We start from the raw sequence: 14,623 nt of genomic DNA, 5'->3' as shown, positions 1-14,623 counted from the left end.
ACCTGACCGAGCGAACCAACCTGTAAGACTCATGAACCTGTCGAATATAGAGCCATGACATATACACACCTACTAGTATGAAAAACAAGGCAACATCGGGTATCTAGCAACCTAAAAGAGACATCTACATATAGGCTACATGGCCACAACACATATGGACGATCCAACTTGAGTATGATCACAACAATTGGGTACAACTGACTACATATACAACGTACGTTACAAATCCTTTACGAGTGTCTGACACCATAGCATTGTTAGGACAAGGCCCTGACCTACCCATAAGGTCTGTACATGTACATAACAAAAGAGTAACTAGACTTGGCTGGACTCCAGGAAGATATGGCGCTCACCAAACAACCATTGAAGCAGGTCTGTCAACCCGCGAATCTAGACCTGCAGCATGAAATACAACGTCCCCGGCAAAAGGGATGTGAGTAGAGAATGAATTGTACTCGTACGTAAGGCAGACATGATGATATGACCCTACCTAGCTCAAGGCCATTCACTAGGAGCCAAGCAAAGGAGCTTCAAGACCTTCAAGCTCTATTTATGAAGAAGGAAGCATTTGAGGAGCTAGAAGAAGATCTCGAAGTCTACAACATTTGGAAGGTGGCTTGGGAAATTTGGAGAAGACATCTCAAAGCGGCTAAAAGTGCAGAGGGACATTTTTGCCAAACTGTGGCCACAATGATGCAAATCTCGACCAAGAATGCAATTCTGGTCAAAGAGTACGGTTAAGAGGTCATATTTGCAAGTTTTTAGTCATCTACATGGTTGAGAAGACCCGTATTTGAGGGTAATTTGCAAAGAGCCACTTTTGGGCCTTTGTTGTAAAGCCTTAGACTATAAATAGGAGACTTGTCTCATTTTCATTTCCTTAGCTTGAAAATTGATGAAACTTGAGTATTAGTTTGTTTAGTAGTTAACTTAATATAGATTGTTTGGCTTGATTAACTAAGTGTGATTTCTTAGTTGTGCCTTGAATTATTTTCATTGAATTTGCCTAGGATTGCTCGTTTGTGGATTCGAGTTGAGTCGGTTCCTGAATTCAAATTGCTTAGGTCTTTGGGATTTCATTCCAATCGAAAGGGGTTGGGTTTCCTATACCCATGACCTTGTTTCATAGAATCTATCTGAGATTTCAAGATCTATCCATCTACCCTTCTTCCATCTCTAATCTTCATCCATCCTTTATTTTGATTTTTCTTGTTCTTCAAATTTTCTAGAGCTTCTTAGGTTGAATTATATCATTTGGTATCTGAGCATAGGCTAAGAGATTGTTGTTACAATTTCTAATCCTAGGCTCAAAATTTGAAAATCCCACAAAAAAATCAAAAATTCACAAAAAAATTCGACAATTGTTTTTGTGGTTTGATTTTGTTGTTTTTGAGGTTGGATTTGAGCATATTGAGGTGAAAACTAGCCATATACAAAGTTTGAAGCTATTTAGTTGAAGTTTGAGTCAATCACCGTTGTTGACCTTTGTCACGACTCGACTAGAGCCATGACGGGCACCCGGGGCTAACCACAGAGCACCACTCATTCTATTACTCATCCTGCTTTCATTCGTATTCTTATGCTCATAATCATAGAAAACTATTTTCATTTGAAACAAATTCATTTCATATACATGAGCCACTTCCATTTATCAAAATAATATATATATATATATATATATATATATATATATATATATATATATATATAGATATTATGTACAATGAAAACTTGTGAGAGACCATACCCGCAATGGCTGCCATCACGAGCCTGCTGCGAAGTGCTAGACATAGGGACGGAGACAGGACCCCGTCATGCCCAAAACATACATATACATATATACCAAAAGAGTAATCAATGGCACCTCCGGAAAAATGGAGTGCTCTCAAATCAGCTAATGGCTCCTATGAGTCTGGATCGTCTCCCTGTGGGCATGAACACAGCGTCCAAAGAAAATGGACTTTAGTACGAACATTGTACTGAGTATGTAAGGCATAAGCAATAATGAAACATCAATGAAATGAGGAGGCATCAAATGAGGAGCAATCGATGGCTTGATTGAATCATAAAAAGAATAATACGTATTTGACACTTTCATAATCATCATCGTATATATGTATGCGTAAATATAAGCCATTGCACCATATGGGTACGGTGTGATAATCGTTAACGTTAACTTTGCAAATCCGGAGGCCTCTGGCAATCCAGGAGTATATCTCATCCGCCACATTTAGTGGTGTACGCAGTGCCATCTGGCCATGGTCAAATACTGTTGCCGCGGCATAGCATTGTTGCCGCCATATAGGCGCGGTGTAGTATCATCATCGTATTACTCGTCATGCTGGCTCATAATGTATATGCATACTCGAAAAGACACTATACTTTATCGGGGTGACATAAGGTCGTGAACCCCGATTACATTATGAACATTCATGAACATTACGTCGCCTTGAAGGAATTAGCATAAGGTGAGTGTGTATAATAATCAACATCATTAACTTTATAAAACATCCACATCATGGACTACGAATCTTTGGACTTAAGGTTATCGTATCATCATTATCGTATATGGTGTATCTCATCTCATCTACGACTATTTCATGAACAAGGACTCTATAGTTTTCTTGAAGATAGGAACTTCACCATGAAGAAGGAGGAAATTCAATGCCATAAGATTCATGCCTTAGAAAGAAAGAGGACTAGCCTGCATACCTACGTAGGTTCTTTATTCTATCGCTTGCTCGTTCTCTTTAATGCCCGTATGTTCATGAGGTTGGTATCGATATTATCTAAACAATTATAAAGGCGTGCTTACTAAGGCTAAGAGAAAATTGGCGACATTTCCTTTGTTTATAGACCACATCACATTCCCGTATCAACTCCCGAACATTCTGCAACCAATCACGATATCATAAACAACAGTCATCGTTCATTTGCATTATCCACGTTTCACAATTTCACTTCAAATTCTCCATAATCATGATCATAGTTCACTATCTCGTTCTTTCACATACAATGCTTATTTCATGTTCTAAATGTCATTCATAACCTACTTACAATCACAACATATCAATATCCACAACTCAATCCAAGCTTCTACTCAACAATGACACTATTGTCACATTTATGACCCATTTCCTATTTCCTTCTATAATCCAAGTGTTTCAACTTTTCAATACTTCAAACAACATGAAAAGATCATCAAACTTACCTTAGGTAGTGTAGGAACAAGCCTTGAGTGGCAATACTCTTCTTACACCAAAACCCTAGTTCACTTCTCTTGGAATTTCTTGACTTAGATGACTTTAATGGGTTTCACACTCTTGATTTTTGTTGGTTTGATGAAGTTGATCATCAATTTGCTTTGTGTTCTTATGGATGAAGTGTGAAGAAAGTTCTAGAGAATTCTTGAGTTGTAGAGATCAAAATGAAATGAATTAAAATGAGAGAGAGGTCCCTTATATCGTTTAAGTTCTGTCCCGACCAAAACATACGGACCAACATACGGTCCGTATATTTTTCACTGACCGTATGTCTTACTTATCAAAACATCGTATACATCATACCCTTCGTTGGCCTATTTACTGTACGCTAACGGGAAATTTTTCCGAGGTGTAACATTCTTCCCCCCTTTTGAAACATTCGTCCTCGAATGTTAAGTCATCGGGAATTCTATAAAAATTTCGCCAGAGTTTCCCCTGTAATATGGCACTACCATACTGTCACAACAACCCATAATAACATTGCCTCACAGGGCCACAACACAATAGCAATATAAATTGGCCACACACGACCCATATGCATAAAAGAAAAACATACATACCTTATAATCTCGATTTCTCATCATAGATCTCTTCCGGGGGCTGAAATAGATGCGGGTATGTGGATTTCATCTTCTCCTCCGCCTCCCAAGTCATCTCTTCTCGATTGTTATTTCGCCATAAGACCTTAACTGAGGCCACTTCTTTGTTTCGAAGTTTTCGTATTTGCCTGTCTAAAATGGCAATAGGCACTTCTTCATAAACTAGCTTTTCTGTCACTTGAACATCATCTATTGGCACAATCTTCATAGGATCTCCAACACACTTGCGGAGCATCGAAACATGGAAAACTGGATGGACTAATTCAAGTTCTGAAGGCAAGTCCAATTCATAAGCTACTTGACCCACCTTGCGGACGATCTTATAGGGTCCTATATATCGAGGAATTAACTTTCCTTTCTTACCAAATCTCATCACCCCTTTCATTGGCGACACCTTCAAAAACACCCAATCATCAACTTGAAATTCTAGATCTCGCCGGCGGTTGTCCGCATAAGATTTTTGGCGACTTTGGGCTGTCAACAATCGATCTCGGATCACCTTGAATTTTCTCACGCTTGCCGAATCAACTCGGGCCTATTAATTGTACTTCTCCCGATTTCAAACCATCCAATGGAGACACACTTCCTTCCATATAAAGCTTCATACGGAGCCATTTGAATACTGGAATGGTAGCTATTATTGTATGCAAACTCAATAAGGGGTAAGTGGTCATCCCAACTACCACCAAAATCTAGAACACATGCTCTTAGCATATCCTCCAATGTTTGAATAGTACGTTCGGCTACGTCTATCAGTTTTCGGATGGAATGCCGTGCTGAGCTTTACTTGAGTACCCAAACCTTCTTGGAAAGATTTCCAAACTTGGGCTAAATTGTGCTCCTCTATCTGTGATAATGGATATCGGAACACCATGAAGCCTCACAATCTCCTTGAGATACAACCTTGCATAATCTTCTGCTGAGTATGTGGTTCTAACTGGAAGAAAATGAGCTGCTTTCGTGAGTCTGTTCACGATCACCCATATAGAATCATACTTGCCTCGGGAACGGGGTAATCCCACAATAAAATCCATATTGATCGCTTCCCATTTCCAAGTAGGAATTTCCATCGCTTGCAACAATCCCCCTGGCTTTTGATGTTCGATCTTCACTTGCTGGCAATTTGGGCATTGAGCTACAAATTTTGCTATGTCTCTTTTCATGCCATCCCACCAATATATCAACTTGAGATCATGATACATCTTTGTCGTTCCTGGATGAATAGAATACCGAGAATAATGAGCTTCTTCTAGAATTCGGCGACGTAATTCTGCAACGTTTGGAACACATAGCCTGCCTCGGTATCTAAGAATTCCATCCCTATAAGTTTCAAATGGAGACTTCTCTTTTTCATGAAATGCGTCTCTATAATGGCTGTCTGAGGATCTTCATATTCTTGCTCTTTTACTTCCGTGTCCAAGGACAAAGCGTGGGATTATTAACACTAACTCCTGCGCCCACGAATCGATTAGACGTACTCCAAGATTAGCTAGTTGATAGAGCTCATGAATCAACTCTTTCTTCTCCGAGGGAATTTCACATAGGTCGCCGTTGATTGGCGGCTAAACGCATCAACTACTACGTTTGCCTTTCCGGGTGGTATAAAATATTCACATCATAATCTTTCAATAATTCTAACCACCGCCGCCGCCACAACATTCAACTCCTTGTTTGAAAATGTATTGGAGACTCTTGTGGTCTGTATAGATATCAACATGCACACTATACAAGTAATGTCTCCACATCTTTAATGCATGAATAACTGCAGCTAATTCAAGATCATGAGTTGGGTAGTTCTTTTCATGTTTCCGCAGCTGTCTCGAAGCATAAGCAATAACTCTACCATGCTACATCAATACACACCCTAACCCAACGCCAGAAGCATCACAATACACAACATAACCCTCTGGCCCTTCTGGGAGTGTTAAGACTAGAGCTGAGGTTAATCTGTCCTTCAACTCTTGGAAAGTTTGCGTTCCTGACATCATTCCACTCAAATCTAGTCGACTTCGGGTTAGCTTCGTCAATGGGGTCAAATAGATGAAAAGCCCTCTACGAATCTTTTATAATAAACACCAATCCCGAAAGCTACGAACACGAGGGTCGTCATGGCCTTGGCCAGAGTCTTCCACAGCAATTTTTGGGTGTCAACTTGAATGCCATCATCTGAAATAACATGACCTAAGAATGTCACAGAATTCAGCCAGAACTCGCACTTTGAAAATTTTGCATACAATTCTCTAGTTCGAAGAACTCCAAGAACAATGCATAGATGATCTGCATATTCTGATTCTATGCGAGAGTACACCAGAATATCATCAATGAATACTATTATGAATAGGTCCAAGAGGGGCCTGAATATATTATTCATCAAATTCATGAACACTTCTTAGGTGCATTAGTTAACCCAAATGATATCACTCGAAATTCATAATGGCCATATCTCATTACGAAAGTCAGTCTTGGGAATATCTTCTTCTCTAACTCTCCTTGACAGATAACTTTGATCTCAAGTCTATTTTGAAAAACCACTTGGCACCTTGTAGTTGATCAAACAAATCATCAATTATTACACCTCAGAAAATTTTCCGTTGGTGCACAGTGAATAGACTAACGATGAGCACAAAGAGTATGGTATTTCAATAAGTGAGAAATAGCCCTTAATGGTCCTAATTAAGATTTCCAAAGACATTGGAAGTAGGAGACGAAAGTTGTTAAGGAAAGCAAGGTATATGTCATGTGTCGGGCAAGATTTACGAGTATCGAACTGATGATGACTTAAGGATGTTATGGGAAAGAGTTATAACGCCCCTTAGATTATTAATGAAGTGATAAAAAAGTGTTAAGAAGGTTCCATAAGGATTGGAGATCAAACGAAGTGACGAGAACAAGTTCAGTGGACTGATGGATTATACGGCTCATTATACGGACCGTAGAACCATCACAGTGAAGGTCCCTCACTGGTGGAATTATACGGTCAGTTATATGGACCGTATAAATTTATACGGCCCGTATAATGGACCGTATAATGGTTCCAATGAAGGGTGAGTGAAAGGACCATTTCACGGTCACTTATACGGATCGTATAAGTTATACGGACCGTATAAGTGTCCGCATAACGTCTAGGCAGAACGGTCGAATCTTCGAGTTATTAAAAAGGGGACCAAGTTCATTATTTCATTTCCACATTTCACACCTTTCTCTCTAGAACTCTCTAGAATATTTCTCCCTCATAAATTCAAGAGATATTAGTGATCAACTACATCAAGTTAAGTGAATCAAGTGTAAGAAACCCATTAAAGTTCATCCAAACCAAGAAATCCAAGTGAAGGTGAAACTAGGGTTTTTCTCAAGTGAAGTGTTTGCACCCAAGGTTCAATCCTACACCATCCAAGGTAAGTTTTATGACATTTCCTTGTTGTTTAAGGTATTTGAAAGTTGAAACACTTGGATTATATGAGGAAATAGGAAATGGGTCATGAATGTGGGAATAGTGTCATTTTTGAGTAAATGTTTGGATTGAGTTATGATTCTTGATACATTATGATTATGATCATGTTATAAACGATATTGAGAACATGGAATAGACCTTGTACATGAATGAATGAAATTGTGTGATATGACCAGGAATATGGATGAATTGAAGTGAATTGAGAAGTAAGGATAAAGTAGTTGAATAAAGGCTATTGTGATGATATTGTGACTATTATTATTGACGTTTGGGAGTTGATATATGATATGGAGGAAGTCGTATAAATAAGGAGATCTTGTCCGATTTTCTCTAGATTTAGTCATGAATGCTAAGTTATCGATTATCTAATATTAGTATGCACTCTAATGAAGGTAGAAGCGTGAACATTGAAGAAGCACGAGCAAGTGATAGAATAGTTGAACGGAAAGGTATGTAAGGCTAACCCTTCTTTCATAAGGCATGGTTCTTTGGCCAAATATTTATCCTTCTACGAGTCTATGATATTCTCCAATGATCCTATCTCTAGAAGCCACTAAGCTTATGATGCTCGAATGATACGACTGTACTAAATTTCTTACACGACGAGTAATCCTCTAAGGATAGACGGTAATGAATGACGATAGTAAAAAGGCTAAAGATAATTATGAGTTTATATGTAAATGTGCCCGTGAGTGGCTATTGGGAACCCCGAGCTTATATGGCCGGGTAGAATATAATGAATATGTATATATGTATATCTACATATGACGATGCGCGCGCACCACTGCAGTTGGGTACGAATATGAAAATGGATACGAAAGGTAAATGAGTACGGATATGGATGTATGTACACGGATACGCAGTAGAAATGGAATGTCCCTATGGAAAGCAAGTAAGTGCTATGACGATGATACTATTATCTCCCGTCCTATGTTATTTCATATGTTATCTATTATGCTTCCATATTGATATTGATCATGCTTTACATACTCAGTACATTCTTCGTACTGACGTCCTTTTGTTTGTGGACGCTGCGTCATGCCGTGCAGTGTCCGGGAGACAGACTCGATCCATAGCTATATTTTCTCAGGGACTACATAGCAGAGCTCCACGTCATTCGGAGCTACAGCTTTTGGTATAGATTCTTTTGTGTACATATCTATGGGCACGGCGGGGCCCTGTCCCGCCCATATGTTCTAATATGACGTATTCTCTTTAGAGGCTCGTAGACATATGTATATGGTTAGATATTTTTGGCCTATCTTTTGGGATATTATTTTGATAGCCTTGTCGGCTTATGTACATTTATATGGGCATAGTTGTTAATGACGATATAGATGTTGTTGCCCAATGAGATTAGAATGATAATGAATGAAATGCATAATTTAGCTATGTGGCTCACCTAGATATGATGGGAAAGTATGTTAGAGGTGCCCGGGTGGGATAGCACCGGGTGCTCGTCGCGGCCCTCCGGTTGGGTCGTGACATCAATCCTTGGGAGAGGATATTTGTTCTTTGTTGTCACTTTATTCAACTGCCTATAATCGATGCACATTCGTAGGGAGCCATCTTTCTTTCTTACGAATAGGACAGGTGCTCTCCACGGTGATGAACTGGGTCTAATAAACCCCTTCTCGAGCAAATCTTTCAAGCGTGCCTTTAGCTCTTTCAATTCCGGAGCCATTCGGTAAGGAGGAATAGAAATAGGCTTGGTATCCGACAACACATCAATAGCGAAATTAATTTCTCTTTTACGGAGGAAGGCCTGGAAGTTCATCTGGAAATACATCCGGAAATTCACTCACTACCGGAACAGATTGGAAAAGCGGTGACTTTGCTTCGGTATCATGAACTCGGACTAAGTGATAAATATAGCCCTTAGCTATCATCTTTCTGTTATATCCGGCATTTTTGCATATTCGGAACATGCGAAATAATTTTGAATTGTAAGGAATAAGGTCAGATGTTGATTTGAATTAATATAAGAGTGTGTTGTTCATGAAAAATATTGGTGTGGAATTACGGAGGAAGGCCAAGGGCAAAATTGGAATTTTGGAAATTTGTTTCGGGAATTTCCAAATAGGCCAAATTAATTGGGCTAGAATGATTCAAGCAAAGGATGAAAAATTAGGCCCAAAAGAGATGGGGTGGCCGGCCAACTACATGGCCAAGCCCATCTAATTTAATTAATTTCCATGTGGCAAATTAATATAAAGGACCATGTATGAGTCATGAACTCATAGAAGATTCAAGAAAAAAATTAGAAAGCAAGAACAAAGAAGAGAAAAAAAAAGGGGGAGAGCCATACGGCTTTGGCCATAGAAAATTGGCTCCTTAAAATCTTTCTCCAAAAATTGTTTTCTTGTGGTATTTCCACCAATTCAAGAGTGCTTTACAACTTGGTGCAATTGTTTTGGAAGAAAGAGCACTTGTTTCTTCAAGTGGGCAACTTGGTTAAGTGAAGAACTTAGTGAAGAAAGGTAAGATTTAAACTCTTTTTGTATGTTATGAAGGCTTTGTCTATGTTGTGGTGTGTGGAAAGGAATGAAAATCATGAAAATAGGGGGTATATGCATGTGGCCGAATGCATGTGCATGTATATAGGTGAATAAACAAATTTTATCTTGATGTTGATTATGTTGTTATGGCCTTGGAAGTAAATGAAAGGCGTGGGAATTTTGTGTGTTGTGAGTGTGTGTGTGTGTTGGCCATATGCAACAAGTTGGAGAGGGCATGAATTTATTTTATTTAGTATGGTAATTGTGTTGATGTAGTTTTGTGTTGTAAGTGGAAGAATATGAGCCAAAACTTGTATGAAAAACCATTGTTAAGTTGTTGTAGGAAGTTTGGTAATGTTATGGAGGATTTATGTAATTATAGAAATGGAATTGTAAGATGCAAATTATGATGGTTGTTAATGGAATTGAAAGGTAAAAATATGTTATGGAAGTTTATGTTGGAAGTTGGAAGTTTTGAACGAATTATGGTTTCGGTGGAACTTTTGTATAATTAGTGAAATAATGTGAAATGTTTACGAATTGTATTTGAATGGTCTTGAATGAGTAAATGAGTGTGAAAACATTGATACTGGTTTGAAAATGTGAAGTTAGTTTGAAAGTTGTTGCTTATGAAGAGAGAAGACGATTTGTGTTAGTAAGCGATTTTAGCCGATAATTATTGTTGTTGCTGTTGTTGTTGTTGTTGGGTTGTTGTTGATTGTTTTGGCCGAGTTTGAATCTCGGGGATGCTATATGTATAGGGGAGACGCTGCCCAAATTTTTGTAGGCAAGGATTGGTTAAGATTGGAACTTTTAAGTCTCATGAATAGTAACTGGTGAATGTGACCATTTGCAGATTTTTGACGAAACGGGAATCGAAATAGGACGAGCGTAAAGCATAACGAAGGTATGTAAAGTATTGCCCTTCATTCTTTGGCATGCTCTAAGTATAATAGGCTTGAATCCGAGCCTCGAATACGACTACGTTTCTCGCAATCCGAGATTGAAAATGGCTCCATTTCCTTCAAGATTGAATGGTTCCTTTACTTTTGTCGGCAAAATCGACTATATGTACGCAACTTCCATAAATGGAGTCGGAACATTTTAAAATGATTATAGATGACTCCTAAGGTTCATTATCCATAATTTATGTACACCACTATGATCGGGTCCGAGGTGGGCCCACAAAACCCTAATATTTCTCGTATGACCTAAATTGACCTAATTCGTCCGATCTTACAGGTAACTCTTGGTTATTTTTCTGTTTGCTATACACTAAGCATTATGACTATTTTTCTGAGTCTTATGATATATTTTGACATCTGGAACGGTTCTGGATATTCTGTTCTGATAAAAATCTGTCGTGCCATCCTAAAGGACGCATGTGCGAATCTATTATGACTTTTGTCCGACTACTTCGATTTGGCTTACCGTCTGGACTATTTCAGTTTCATCGAGTCTGTATATTGGTCTGTATGCATATGGTTTCTCATTAACTTTAAACGTGGATGCCTCAATGCTTCTTTCATCGCGCCGGGCCGGTTCCGTGATTCGTGCATTTTCCACTGCATTGTTCACCGCGTCCCTCGACGTGCGGGCCGGGATCTCATTTACATCCGTTTATGGATCCGATTATGTGATGATATGGGGATGGCGGCGGGATGGCATATGATTTGATCCGTTCGTCCACCGCGTCCCGTACCAAGAGGTCGGGTTGCGTACCGCGTCCCTTATTAAAGGGCGGATCGGATATATGATATGTATGTCCGAATATGCTTATGACTCGCATGTATGATCCGAAACTCGATTTGGATAAGGATCCGTCGTCACATTTCGCACGTCCGATTCGACTCGATTCGTCCGTTATACTTCGAGTTCGGTTCCGCTCGAGAGTCCGTCTCGTTACACACCGTATCTCGGACTCTATTTACGATTTATAGTCACACTCTGTGCATCTGATTCGCATTGTGCTTCCGTCAGCTACATTCTGTACCTCTGGTCCGTATTGAAACTCCGTCAGCTACATTCCCTAAATCTGACATATTGTGATTCTGTCTGTACACTCTGTAAGTCTGACTCCGCTATGGATCCGATTCTGTACATGATTTTATATATACGGCTCGATTATGATTATGTATGTTATATTTCCGCTTTACATACTCGGTACACCTTCGTATCGACCCCCGTTCTTCGGGGGCCGCCACATGCCCGCGGTACGTACGCGCGCGTGATACGCCGCCGCTTAGGACATCGGTTTGCTGTCTGAAGAGCTCCCTTTGATCCGGAGCTGATACTTTTGGTATATATTTTCTGTTGTTTGTCTACTTTGTACATACGGTTATTTGGGTACGATGGGGCCCTGTCCCGTCTTCTGATTCTGTTCTGTATGTTAGAGGCCTGTAGACATGTTTGTGGGTTGTGGGTTGTCACTGTTCTGGTAAGTAAGTGCGAGTCTGCGAATCCGAGTAATTCGTTTTTATTATGATAGCCACCAACGGCTTATGTACAGGTCTAAGTATGTATATATATATATTTTCGTGCGATGCATTTTATATCTGTATGAACGTATGTATGTCTAAGCGGGATTAGTTGTTTGGTATGCCAGATCTGTCAGGTAGGTACGTATGGGTGTCCAGTTAGGACACCGGTCGCGGCCCACGGGGTTGGGTCGTGACACTTTCTTGCCTTAAGGTAGGAAATAAACCTACCTCTTGGAGATGCTGTATTACCTTTCCATTCAAGCACGGGCTCTCCCGAAAATTGAAATCGAACTACTTTCATCAACATTAGCATAACATGAGGCCAACCAATCCATACCCATAATCACATCAAAATCTAACATTTCCAACTCAACTAAATCAGCTTTAGTTTGGCGGTCACATATCACAATCATACAATCTTTGTATACTTGTCTAGCTATCACAGGATCACCAACCAGAGTAGCTACCTCAAAAGGTTTAATTGGCTCGGGTTTCACCCCAATACGACTAGCATCATATGGAGTAATATAAGATAAGGTATAACCCGGATCTATCAATGCATACACATCATGAGAAAATACGGACAATGTACCTGTAACTACATCCGGGGAGGACACAAGATCCTGTCGTCCGGCTAAAGCATACATGCGAGGCTGTGTGGCACCTGAAGTAGATGATCTCCCTCGGCCTCTACCTCGGCCTGCTGGAATCTGGGAATCTGCCCTATCGGGCGCATTGAAGAAGAACCACCCGCTAATCCTGTGGGCTGGATCCCAACTCTATCGCTCATCGACGGACAATCTCTCATCATGTGCCCTACTTGGCCACAGGTATAGCAAGCATCCGAACCACGACACCGTCCGAATGTAATCTACCGCACCGGTCCGTCGCGGTACTAGAGGTATCCTCTCGGCTATAATCTCCCCAACCGAGAACCCGGAGCCCTCGAACTCTCGACCTCGTCCCGAACGAAAGGAGCGATCAAATCTCCTATCTGCAAATCGGGGAGGTGCACTAGTCACCGACTGGCCTGAGTATCTAGAATGTGACTGCCTTGATCACCCTCTGTAGTCACTACCTGCGCCCATAGATGTGGCCCTCTTGCTTTGCTGTTAGACCCCGTACTTTGTACGTTGGAATATTCTAAGTTGGTTGCGACGAGTTATGGACAAGACTTTTAATTTTCGGTTTTTGTTGATTTTTGTTAAAAGTGCACAAGTTGCGTACTCATCTTTTATTGATATGGAGCATTAAGGGTAAATTTGGACTAAAGAAACTAAGGGCTAGAAGTTGGAAAAAAAATTTCATGAAGTGGCCAAATGGCCATGTGGGCCGTGGGGGACCCAGGTGTGGTTCCACATGAGTTGGCCAAATAAAATGCATCCAAGCCATGAGTGGGCCATGGACACATGGATGAATTATGCGGGCATATATTAGATGACAAGAAAGACCATAAGTCATCTTTTCCAACTCTAGGAAAATCAAGAAGCTTGGAGAACAACTGTAGGGTGTTCGGCCAAGGAGGAGAAAAATGAAGACCATGAATAGTGATCCAAAAAAATATTTTCTTCTAGCTTTTCTACCCATTGGAAGGTCCTAAACAACATGGAGTTGTTGTTGAAGCAAGCAAGGTGTTTGTTCTTGAAGTTCTCATCCTAGCCGTGTGGAGGAGTTGAGTGGAAAAAGGTGAGATTTAATCTTGTTTACATGTTTTCATAGACGACTTGTATATGTTGTAGTATGTGTGTGAATGGAAATCTTGGAATCTTGTGAGTGGAAGTTGAACCGTGTGTGTGGGCTTGGCCGTGTGTAGTATGTGTTGTGTAGAAGTGACAAATGAATTGTATTTATCATCTTTGAATGTGTTGTAGTGTGAAGAAATGGATGGAATTCATGAAAGTATGTGTGTTGGTGTGTGGCCGTGTAAAGGCTGTTTTTGGTAAGAACATGTGAATTGATTTATTTAGTATGTTTGGATTGTTGTTGTTATAGATTATGTGATGAAAAATGAAGGTTTGATGGTTCAAAGTGAAGTTGAAATCATGTGGGCTGTTTTGGAACCTAATGTGATCTTAATACGGCCTCTTGTATTTTTGAGATTAATGTTGTTAAAGTATGGATTGTTAGTAAGGTTTATGAATTTGGAAGAAAAGAAATGTGTTGTTGATGTTTTCTTGAAATTGGAAGGTTTCGGGTTGCCTTATGTTTTGGTTGGGTTGTTGTTTCGAATAATTTTGTGGATTGGAAATGTTATTGAATCATGTTTGAATGGTTTTGTATTGGTAGTTGAACGCGTGAGCAATGATGTTGGATTGATTATATATGTTGATTT

The sequence above is a fragment of the Lycium ferocissimum genome, unplaced genomic scaffold, assembly GCF_029784015.1.
Source record: "Lycium ferocissimum isolate CSIRO_LF1 unplaced genomic scaffold, AGI_CSIRO_Lferr_CH_V1 ctg3952, whole genome shotgun sequence".
Taxonomy (NCBI): Eukaryota; Viridiplantae; Streptophyta; class Magnoliopsida; order Solanales; family Solanaceae; genus Lycium; species Lycium ferocissimum.
Note: the sequence above shows the minus strand (reverse complement) of the source record.